Raw genomic sequence first — 13,224 nt, forward strand, 5'->3', positions numbered from 1 at the left:
CTCTAAGTCGCCAGTGACCCCCAGCTATACCAGGCTTTTTCCAACACAGGGAGAGGGTGCAACATCATTTCACTGGTCTGAAAAAATGGGGTTTCTGCTCCTCTTTTGCTCACGTGGACTCCTGAGCAGCCTTTTTCACTGTGCACTTCACTTTTATTTTCAGCTACCAGAAAGATCAGCTACCAGGTTGAATTTTAGATAAAAGTTGAGCTCTTTTCCAAGCTGTGAGGCCAGTGGACAAACAGAAAAAATATTGCCTATTTGGTCTTGGAGCACCTAGCACTTAAAGCATGATTGGCCCTAAGTTAACAATGATTGTTCAAAGTTAACAAATGTATGCCTTCTATAAATCTAGCCAACAGACCTTTATTAAGTTTCTAGTTTGTGCAGAGGTAACTCTGGCCTGACTGCTGCCTCCTTGGTAAAACCGGGGGTAAGGACCCTTGCCAAGAGGCCCTGACATCACCCAGACCTCAGACTGGTACTCACTTTCTCCAAAGACTCTGATCTTCTCAGGCCCCATGACCAAACAGGAAATATTCTTGCTGTTTGTCCACTGGCCTGTTTGTCCACAGCCACTCTGGAAATGTGAAAACATCTTAAGGAGTTTCCTGGGACTATTCTGATATTGGCACAGCTAAGTAAAACCATTCATTTGACAATATTTACTTATTAGAGACTCTAAGCCACCTGGAAACAGGCACTATTTTCAGGTATTTGGGATTCGTCACTAAACAAAACACAGATCTAGGTCCACCATAGGATTTAGCAAGGAGCACCAATAACTAACACTAAACGTAATTCATAAATTATCTAGTACCTTTGAAGACGAAAAGTACACAGAAAGAAGAAAAGTTGGAGAGTGGGGAAAGAGTTGTTTTGAATTAAATTAAGGTGATCAGGACAGAACTCACTGAAAACGTGGGATTTGAGCAAATATTTGAAGTAAAGGGAGTGAGCCATGATGGAAGAGTCTTTCAGGCAGAAGCTGCTGGAGCTATCACCTGGTGTATTCAAAGAATAGCAAGTCGACTTTCCATTTGCTATTAATTTAAGCCTCATCATGCCCTAATGTACTAGGTATTATTACTAGCATTTCACAAATGTAAAAACTGAGGCTTAGGAAGGCTGCATGGATTGGCAAAGGCTGTCCAAATAGTGTGTGGCAGAGCTGTTATTCCAATCCTGACTGAACCGATCCTAAAACACATATTATTTTTTAAAATACACCTTGCTTCCCAGTGTGTGAAGATGAGTGTGGGGATGCTGACAAAAAATAAGACACAGAGTCCAGCCACAGAGACAAGAGAGATGCCACAGTCAGTAGGCACCGGCACACGGCAAGGGAGTTCCGACCATATATGGTTTGACCATCAGACAGTGAAGGAGACATCTCTGCCAAGAACAATGGTCTCACACTGGAAAGCATGAAATTCATGCCCAAGAGAAGGTACAAGTCCTACACCATAACAAAAAAATTAAAGAGAAGGCTGCCATACTAAGAGAATTTAAACCTCCTGTCCCAAATGACTGATGTCACAAGACTCTGCCAGAAGTTGATGGGAAGGAATTGAGGCAATCTGGGTGAACATTGCTGGGAAAGTCAATAGCCAAAGTGTGGTGGATGAACATCATGAAGTCCTATGTGTTTCAGAAAATGGGCTACTAGATTTTCACATAACCACCTGCATAGATTTTTAAATTTTATTTTAATTTATAATAGACAATAATTGTACATATTATGAATATGGATATAGTGATGTTTTGATGCATGTAATATACAATAATCAGATCAAGATAATTCCTGTATCATCTCAAACATTTATCACTTATTTGTATTGGGAACCATGGATGTCCTCCTTTTATCTATTTGAAACTATATAATACATTATTGTTAACTGTAGTCATCCTACAGTGCTATAGAACACTAGAACTTACTCTTCCTATCTAGCTGTAATTTTGTGTCCTTTAACAAATCTCTCCCCTTCCCTTCCTTCCCCCTACCCTTCCCAGCCTCTAGTATCCTCTGTTCTACCTTTTACTTCTATAAGAACCACTTATTTAAAGATCATAGGTTTGAATGGGCAAAAGAAGAGAAGGATGGGTATATAATATGATAATACACATTTTATAAGAATAAACACAACCAAAATATCTGTACTGAACACAATATAATGGCTGTTTATGCTTGGGAAGGATGAAGATAATCTACCCCTTCCTCAATTACTTCATTTGCTGCATATATATATATATATATATATACACACACACATATATATATATATACACACATATATATATATATACACACATATATATATATCTGTTACGCATATATAAACAGATATGTATATATCTGTTTGTGGATATCCGAAATGCTTCATTAGTCTGTCAACTTTTATTCCAGGCAGTGCTATCTTAATTAACACAGCCTCAGTGCACATTTTAATGTATAATGTGAGTCATCTATCTTTATCCACTTTTATAATTCTCATAGCTGTTTTCGTCTGTACATTTTCCAGGTAAATCATGGGATAATTTTGTAAAATTCCAAAACGTCAATATGTTTACTGATACAGCTGTAAGTATTAAATTGACATGAAGAGAATGGACATATTTACCAGATATCTTCTTATTTACCAAATATCTTCTTATTTACAAATATGGCATTTCTGTCCATTTCTTCAAGTAGTCTCTTATAGTCCTCAGCAAAATTTTGTACTTTTCATACATATGCTGTATATTTCTTGCTAAAATTTTATATAGTTTATATTTTGCTGTAGTCAGGGATCTATTCTTTTTTATTATAATTTCTAATTGTTTAAAAATATATTTTAATAACTGCCCAACATATTGAGCATTATTTTTGTTAAATAGTTATTTAAGGGATTTTATTATTTTGGTTCTTTTTTTATTTAGGCATATAATAGTACAGTCTATAATAAAAGAGTATTAATTCTAAGTCATCAATTTTTAAATCTAATTTTCCTGCCTTATCACATAGTCTAGAACTTGTATAAAAATATTCAGTAATAGTATTGGCAAACATAGTTATCTTTTTTCTTACTTAAATGAAAATGTCTTCATTGTTTCACAGTGAGATATAATTTTGGTTGCTGCTATTATACACATATTGAAATAAGGGCATTTCTATCTTTGTTTTACTAATAATTTTTATTTAGAATGGATATTGTATTTTTTCAAATGCATTTCAGCATTTAGAAAGAAGATAATATATTAAACCAGAATTGAATTCATAAAGTAAAGTCTACTTTATCTTGGCATATTTTGTTTTTAATTTACTAGTGGATCTGATATATTACAATTTTACATAAAATTCTTGCTTCTGTATTAATAACTATGATTACTGGATAGTTTTCTTATTTGTGTATTCATGCTAGCCTTTTCAGCATTTTACTATCAATGGTCCTGATTAATTGTCATTTTAATTAAACTATAAAGGAAACAAGGTCAAAATTTGAGTCAATGGCTTGATAAATTCAACATCTTGGTAAACTCAAGCAAATTCACTCATGTAACTATCACCCAAATCAGGAAATAAATTCACTGGCATTAAGCATCCTCCCACTAACTATGGCCCCAAACTGTTTTGCATTCTTTTGAACCTTATACAAGTGGAGTAGTATAGTATATATTATTCTGTGCTTGATTTGTTCTGCTCAAGTCATATTTGTGAAATTCTTATTCTTATAATAGTAATTCATTCATTTTGACAGCTGTATAGTATTTATTTGTATGATCATATCCTAATTTGTTTCTTTACTCCATTATTATACATTTGGACTGTTTTCAGTTTTCTATTACTATGAATAACTGTACTATGAATACTCTGACATGTGCTCTTCGGTGTACATGTTTTTGATACATGCATGCATGCACTTCTATTACTATATACCTATAAGTAATATTGCCTGATCATAGGACATATACATGTGCTGCTTTAGTAGGCACTTTCAAATATTTTCCAAAGTGGTGAAATAAGATGTAAAGTTTCTCCCAAAGGGACAGCTGCCAATTTTTTAATCTAAATCCAAGAAGCTCTTGGGGCCAACTTGGCTGAGTCCTTGAATATACTATTTCCATTTGATAAGTGAGACTTGTTGAACACTTCCCAACTTGTTAGTCACTGAGTCTGAGCTGACCCACCACAAAAAGTGCAGAGAGTAACAAGCACTTCATGGATCAGGTGTTCACTTTTGACAAGTGCAAGCTAATGGATGCTTTTCCAAAGGGGTGTACCTTAGAAGAATGCAGGAGAAGTCAGAGGGGAAGTCAATGTGATGATGGAGGCCATAACCGGAATGATGCAATTTGAGGATGGAGGAAGGAGTCAGGAACCAAAGGATACAGGCGACCATTAGAAATAGGCAAGAAAATGGATTTTCCATGCAAAGCCTCAGAAGGAAACAGCCCTACCAACTCCAATGGCCCAACGAAAATATCTTTAGACTTCTGACCTCCAGAACCATAAGAGAATATATTTGTGTTAAGTCACTAAGTTGTGACAGCTTGTTATGGTAACAATAGGAAACTGGGACAAGTAATAAGCCATATTCAACCTCCTTTAAAATTAAAGCCTAGGCTACTTAAAAATGGAAAAAAAAAGGTGGGGGGTGGTGGTGTACTTGAGTATCATGAATGTACCCACATAGTCCCAAGAAGCTTTGTTTGGAGAGCAGGGTTTGCACCCTATGGCTGGCTTGGACTTAGCTTACACAGTGGTGACCCTTGAGGAGCCCACACTAATCTGTAGCATCATTTCCCATTACCAAGATAACACCTCCTAAATTCCCATTCAATTTCCACATAAGGAATAGGGGAATTTTCCAAGGTGGCAGGGTTGACAGCAAACATTTATCACAATTTCTTTAGGACAGTTTCTCATTCTGCAGTGGATCACTTTGATCATTATTGTAAACCCAATTCAGGGCAGTAAGACTCTGAATACTAGTCAATGTATCATTTATGGTTTCCCAAAGGAGTTTGTTTTGAGGACAATTCCCTTATTTTAGCCAGTACCTATAGCAAAAAGCTCTGACCCTGTTACTGTCATCTACAAATGAATCTATAGAGGGCCTGACAGACTGCATGAGGGGTGGAACCATAATATGACCTGCTATTCCCACTCTTCCTTAACAAACATTATGCATCACATGCCCCCTTCAACTCCCAGGTCAGTCAGCCAATGGTTTATCAGTCTTCCTGGTTTCTGCACATAGTGGTCACAATTTTTCTTTCTTTTCATGCTAAGTATAGGTGTGTGTTTTTGCAAATATTATTTGATAGAGGTAGATCTTTTGGCTCCCTGCTCCCAGGAATAATATTCATATTATTTATTACAGTGGGGTGAATTTGAAGCTGACCACCAGAGTGGTGAGGAAATACCCACAGGAGAGGAGAGTTGTAACATCCAAGTCCCTTTTTAGGCAGTTTTCTTCGAATCTATTTCCCAGTACTTGACCTGCAACCACATCTGCAATTCCTTCTCATTAACCCACAACAAAATGGAGGACAATTTATGCCTGGTTGAACATACACTTTGGTCAATATGTTTGCTTTCCCTAAATCCCATTAGTCAGTTCACTAGGTCCTCATCCTTCCTCTTCCAGAAAGTCACACCTCTGTCAGCATCCATCTTCACTGCTAAAAGTGTCAAAACTGTGGAGAGTCGGAGATTTTACTCTACTTGTAAGCTAACCAGTCACCTTGCCACCATTTCACGAATGCCAGTAGAAGACACAAGACTCCTAGTCAGAGATGAAGGACAATTTACTACTCATACCAATAGCAGTAACTAAAGTGTCATTATTTGGGGGCCAGTTCCCTGAGCCTCAATTACCATAGGGTAACATGATGAGAGCCAGATGACACCTGCCACAGCGCTCTGCATTACAGAAAAGGACCCCTGAACTTACTCAACAGTTAGTGTTCCCTTTGCTCCAGAAAGAGACTTTATCTTTATTATACTGGATAGTATTAATAATTAGGCCTGCAATTTGCTCCAGAGGGTGACACTATCTCTGTCCACCAGGGCATAATGCAAACATTCTTGAGAAAATCATCCAGAACAAAGGGCAATCATTGTGTGGCCCACAAGACATGCAGAAAAATCTATGGAGAATTACCTCTTAACATAAAGTTTGTGTAAAGTTCACCGTTTTGAGATATACATTCCTGTGAAGGTATACAAATAGTATAGTCATATGACCACTACCAGAATCAATGTAGAATACTTTTTAATCACTGCACAAAGTTTCTATGTGCTCCTTTGTCAAAAAAATATTTCCTCTATCCTCAGCTCCTGGAAACCAATAATCAGACTTTGGTCTCTGTAATTTTGCCTTTTCCAGAATGTCATATAAATGAACTCACAAAGAACACAGCCATTTGTGTCTGGATTCTTGTGCTTAGCACAGTGTCTTTGAAATTAATCCATGTAATGTATGTGTCATTAGTTTATTTGGTTTTTATTCCTAAGTAGCATTCTATTGTATGCATATAAAACAATTTCTTCATCATGCATTCACTGGTTGATGGCATGATTGGATTGGATCATGATTGGATTATTTCTAGTTTTTTACTATTTTGAATAAATATGCTACAAACATCTCTGTTCAGGTTTTCTCTGTACAGTTCTTTGTGTGAACAAATGTTTTCATTTCTTTTAAGTAATTAGTTTGGAGTAAATTCTTGGGCAATGTAAGAAGTTCATGTTTAACCTTATAAAAAAACGGACAAACTGCTTTCCTAAGTGGTTGTACCATTTTTCTTCCCTAGTAGCAATCTATGAACATTGTCAGTTACTTCACATTCTTGTACTTGATATGGATTTTTCGTTTTTCTGGTTTTTAAAAATTTCAGTCATTCTAATAGGTATGCAGTGGTATTCCATTGTGGTTTTAATTTGCATTTTCATATTGATTAATGATGTCAAGCATCTTTTCATGTGCTTACTTACCATTTTGTGTGTCTTCTTGGTGAAGCAACTATTCAATTCTTTTTCCCATTTTTTAATTGGGCTGTGTTTCTTCTCATTATTGAGTTTTGAGAGTTCTTTTTTTTTTCAGTTTTCAAAATTACATATCCTTGTGGCTATCATAAGGAGACAGCTCAAGTGTAGATCAATAGCACCTTGGAAATTCCTTAACTTTTTAAAAAATTTGTATATATTTAAGGTATACAGCCTGACATTTTGATATACATACACACAGTGAAATGATCATGACAGTCAAGCAAATTGACATATCTATCATCTCACATAGCTTCCACTTTTTGGTAGGTAAAAATATCTAAAACCTACTCTCTTATCAAATTTCCAGGATACAATATTATTAACTACAGTACTCAGGCTATACTTTAGATCACTGGGGTTATTTATACTACATAACTGAAACTTTGTGCCCTTTGACCTCCATTGCCCCATTTTCCCACCCCCTGACCTCTGGTAACCATCTTTTTTACCTCTATTTCTATGTATTCAAGTTTTGTTTTTGTTTTGTTTGTTTGTTTTGTTTGTTTCCACATGTAAGTGAGATCATGCAGTATTTTTCCTCTTGTGTCTGGCTTATTTCACTTACCATAATGTCCTTTACGTCATCGAAGCTGTTGCAGCAATGGCAGGATCTCCTTTTTTAAAGTTAGAAAATATCCATAAATAAACACTACAATGTCTTTATCCATTCATCAACTGATGGACATTTAGGGCGTTTTCATATCTTGACTATTGTGAACAATGCTATAAGAACCAGGGAACATAGATATCTTTACTATCTTTACAACGTGGTGATTTCATTTCCTTTGCATATACACTTAGATGAGAGGTTGCTGGGTCATATGGTAACTCTGTTCTCTAATTTCTTCAGAAACCTCCATATTGCTTTCCATACTGGCTGTACAATTCTACATTCCCACTAGCAGTATACCATGTTTACCTTTTCTCCACACCATTGCTAATACTTGTTATCTCTTGTCTTTTTAAAAAAAATAGTATAAAGAGAAAAGGATTAATTGGCATGGTTTTGCAGGGTGTGGAGAAAGCATGGCACTGGCATCTGCTTCTGGTGAGGCCTCACATAACTTACAATCATGGCACAAGGTGAAGAGGAACAGACACATCATAGCGTAGAAGAAGGAGCAAAAGACAGTGGGTGGGGGTCAGAGGGAGGTGCTACACACTTAAACAACCAGATGTTGCAAGAACTCACTCAGTGTCTGGAGGACAGCACCAGTACATGAGGGATCCTCCCCCATGACCCAAACACCTTCCACAAGGCCCCACCTCCAACACTGGGGATTACATTTCAGCATGAGATTTGAGCAGGGATTTGGATATATCACCTTGATTCTGCATGAAACCTGTCCACATGGTTAGCTCAGACTTCCACATGTGACAGTTGGGTTTTAAGAGATTGTGAATGGAAGCTGCAAGCTTTCTTGAGGGCATCTTTAGAAATTGTAAATCATCTAGTCTATTGGTCCAAGTATGTCACAAGGCTGGATCATATTTAACAGTCAACATTTCAGGCTGAGACAATGGGGTTTTCTAGATATACAATCATGTCGTCTGCAAACAGGGACAATTTGACTTCCTCTTTTCCTAATTGAATACCCTTTATTTCTTTCTCCTGCCTAATTGCCCTGGCCAGAACTTCCAACACTATGTTGAATAGGAGTGGTGAGAGAGGGCATCCCTGTCTTGTGCCAGTTTTCAAAGGGAATGCTTCCAGTTTTTGCCCATTCAGTATGATATTGGCTGTGGGTTTCTCATAGATAGCTCTTATTATTTTGAAATACGTCCCATCAATACCTAATGTATTGAGAGTTTTTAGCATGAAGGGTTGTTGAATTTTGTCAAAGGCCTTTTCTGCATCTATTGAGATAATCATGTGGTTTTTGTCTTTGGCTCTGTTTATATGCTGGATTACATTTATTGATTTGCGTATATTGAACCAGCCTTGCATCCCAGGGATGAAGCACAATTGATCATGGTGGATAAGCTTTTTGATGTGCTGATGGATTCGGTTTGCCAGTATTTTATTGAGGATTTTTGCATCAATGTTCATCAAGGATATTGGTCTAAAATTCTCTTTTTTGGTTGTGTCTCTGCCAGGCTTTGGTATTAGAATGATGCTGGCCTCATAAAATGAGTTAGGGAGGATTCCCTCTTTTTCTATTGATTGGAATAGTTTCAGAAGGAATGGTACCAGTTCCTCCTTGTACCTCTGGTAGAATTCGGCTGTGAATCCAACTGGTCCTGGACTGTTTTTGGTTGGTAAGCTATTGATTATTGCCACAATTTCAGATCCTGTTATTGGTCTATTCAGAGATTCAACTTCTTCCTGGTTTAGTCTTGGGAGAGTGTATGTGTCGAGGAATTTATCCATTTCTTCTAGATTTTCTAGTTTATTTGCATAGAGGTGTTTGTAGCATTCTCTGATGGTAGTTTGTATTTCTGTGGGATCAGTGGTGATATCCCCTTTATCATTTTTTATTGCGCCTATTTGATTCTTCTCTCTTTTTTTCTTTATTAGTCTTGCTAGCGGTCTATCTATTTTGTTGATCCTTTGAAAAAACCAGCTCCTGGATTCATTAATTTTTTGAAGGGTTTTTCAGCAACTTCAGCAAAGTCTCAGGATACAAAATCAATGTACAAAAATCACAAGCATTCTTATACACCAATAACAGACAAACAGAGAGCCAAATCATGAGTGAACTCCCATTCACAATTGCTTCAAAGAGAATAAAATACCTAGGAATCCAACTTACAAGGGATGTGAAGGACCTCTTCAAGGAGAACTACAAACCACTGCTCAAGGAAATAAAAGAGGATACAAACAAATGGAAGAACATTCCCTGCTCATGGGTAGGAAGAATCAATATTGTGAAAATGGCCATACTGCCCAAGGTAATTTACAGATTCAGTGCCATCCCCATCAAGCTACCAATGCCTTTCTTCACAGAATTGGAAAAAACTACTTTAAAGTTCATATGGAACCAAAAAAGAGCCCGCATCGCCAAGTCAATCCTAAGCCAAAAGAACAAAGCTGGAGGCATCACACTACCTGACTTCAAACTATACTACAAGGCTACAGTAACCAAAACAGCATGGTACTGGTACCAAAACAGAGATATAGATCAATGGAACAGAACAGAGCCCTCAGAAATAACGCCGCATATCTACAACTATCTGATCTTTGACAAACCTGAGAAAAACAAGAAATGGGGAAAGGATTCCCTATTTAATAAATGGTGCTGGGAAAACTGGCTAGCCATATGTAGAAAGCTGAAACTGGATCCCTTCCTTACACCTTATACAAAAATCAATTCAAGATGGATTAAAGACTTAAACGTTAGACCTAAAACCTTAAAAACCCTAGAAGAAAACCTAGGCAATACCATTCAGGACATAGGCATGGGCAAGGACTTCATGTCTAAAACACCAAAAGCAATGGCAGCAAAAGACAAAATTGACAAATGGGATCTCATTAAACTAAAGAGCTTCTGCACAGCAAAAGAAACTACCATCACAGTGAACAGGCAACCTACAAAATGGGAGAAAATTTTTGCAACCTACTCATCTGACAAAGGGCTAATATCCAGAATCTACAATGAACTCAAACAAATTTACAAGAAAAAAACAAAAAACCCCATCAAAAAGTGGGCGAAGGACATGAACAGACACTTCTCAAAAGAAGACATTTATGCAGCCAAAACACACATGAAAAAATGCTCACCATCACTGGCCATCAGAGAAATGCAAATCAAAACCACAATGAGATACCATCTCACACCAGTTAGAATGGCAATCATTAAAAAGTCAGGAAACAACAGGTGCTGGAGAGGATGTAGAGAAATAGGAACACTTTTACACTGTTGGTGGGACTGTAAACTAGTTCAACCATTGTAGAAGTCAGTGTGGCGATTCCTCAGGGATCTAGAACTAGAAATACCATTTGACCCAGCCATCCCATTACTGGGTATATACCCAAAGGACTATAAATCATGCTGCTATAAAGACACATGCACACGTATGTTTATTGTGGCACTATTCACAATAGCAAAGACTTGGAACCAACCCAAATGTCCAACAATGATAGACTGGATTAAGAAAATGTGGCACATATTCACCATGGAATACTATGCAGCCATAAAAAATGATGAGTTCATGTCCTTTGTAGGGACATGGATGAAATTGGAAATCATCATTCTCAGTAAACTATCAGAAGAACAAAAAACCAAACACCGCATATTCTCACTCATAGGTGGGAATTGAACAATGAGATCACATGGACACAGGAAGGGGAACATCACACTCTGGGGATTGTTGTGGGGTGGGGGGAGGGGGGAGGGATGGCATTGGGAGATATACCTAATGCTAGATGACCAGTTAGTGGGTGCAGCGCACCAGTGTGGCACATGTTTATATATGTAACTAACCTGCACAGTGTGCACATGTACCCTAAAACTTAAAGTATAACAATAAAAGAAAAAAAAAATAAATTAAAAAAAAAACAGTCAACATTTCAAAAGGTACAGAAATAGACTCTACCTTTTGCTAGGAAAATGGTCAGTGTCACATTGCAGAAAAGGCACTGAGAATATATGCTAAATTATATTAGAATTATAGGAGTTTTACATAATTTCAGAACATATACATATATACATATACGACATATACCAATAACATATAGACCAAAGAAATATAGACCAAATAAAATATAGACCAAAGAAAGCCAGACATTTCATATTTGACAGTGCTTCCTGTATGATTATTGTACCAAATAAGCCAAATGTCATCTTTGAACTTTAGAGGACCTAATATCTAAAATATTAGGTAAGAAAGAGACAGAATTTATAATTTGATTTTGGAAAATTTGTCAAATATCAAATGTTTAAAACACTGGATATCACAAAATAGAATCCCGGGTCACCACAAGTCATTTATTTGGCCAAAATGATAACTCCCAAAAAAATTTTAAAAAAGAAAAACCTTTACTCTGATAGAGGAGACTTAGCTTTCAAACAAGACCCAATGAAGATAGCATGAGGCCAACTGAATCTGTCTCTTCTCTCCCTCCTCCTTCCTTTTTTCTACCATTTACCCAAAGGAGAAAACAAAACCCTTTCATTATCTTTTAACATTACATAAAAATCATCTTCAAAAGGGAAAAATAAATTTTATGCTTGCATTAGTGCATCTTTAATGTTAAATCTAGTTTTTTAAATAAAATTTTATGTCTCTACCCAGTTTTAATTAGTTTGACCATAAGGTAAGATTTTCATCAACTTTTCAGAACCCTTTACAATATTCCATCAAACAGCAGATCAGTTTTCTAAGAAAACCTTGTTATTTGGACACATGGGCCCAGATTCTGGCTTCACATCGGTATGACTTTAATGTTTTAACCTAAGGAAAAAAGCTAAATAATTTCTTTTAAATCTTAGCCAACTTGCTTATACCCACAGAATTTTTACAAGATCAACCCTTTACAAACCCTTTCCACTTTGCTTAAACCTTCAGTTTTGTTCCATTGCTCTTTTAGGTTAAGACAGTCATTAAAACCCTCTGAACTAGACAAAATTACATTCCCTTTAACAAAAGCCATATTCCCATGCCTTCTTATAATCTTTTACCAAAAACACACTCCCTACACACCTTGTATGTAAAACTGTTTCTCCAGTGGTCTCAACTACATGTAACAATGTTAACTCTTAGCAACTTTTATTTTTAGTGAAAAATTTGATAAGAAAGAGATTTTAATTATGTACTAGGGGTGGAGCCTAGGACATCAGACAGAAATTAAGATAAGGTCTGACTGCTTTTAGCATAGCTAGCGGGCATGGCTTTCCATATGTCCCCAGCCCTTACCTATAATCTAATGCTCCAAAGTATGTAAATCAAACAATTTTCAGAAGTCAAAGAAACAGTTTGACCTTAAAGCATTTCGCAAATCTGATATCTGACCTTAATTTAGACCAAATGTCTACATTTTCAAGGCATTTGATTTTACCAATAATCTTTAAAACTGTCTTTATTTCCAAAAGATTACTAAAGTCACACAAACAAAAAGGCATTAAAGTTTCTATTTTTCTGAAAAAATATTTGATTTAAGTGCTTATTTTTCTAAGCCAACTAATCAGAGCTCTTTTATATATAAACATACAACACATAAATACACAGAGAGACAGACAGAAGATTCAGCA

This window comes from Pan paniscus, chromosome 2 (genome assembly GCF_029289425.2).
Source record: "Pan paniscus chromosome 2, NHGRI_mPanPan1-v2.0_pri, whole genome shotgun sequence".
Classification (NCBI taxonomy): domain Eukaryota; kingdom Metazoa; phylum Chordata; class Mammalia; order Primates; family Hominidae; genus Pan; species Pan paniscus.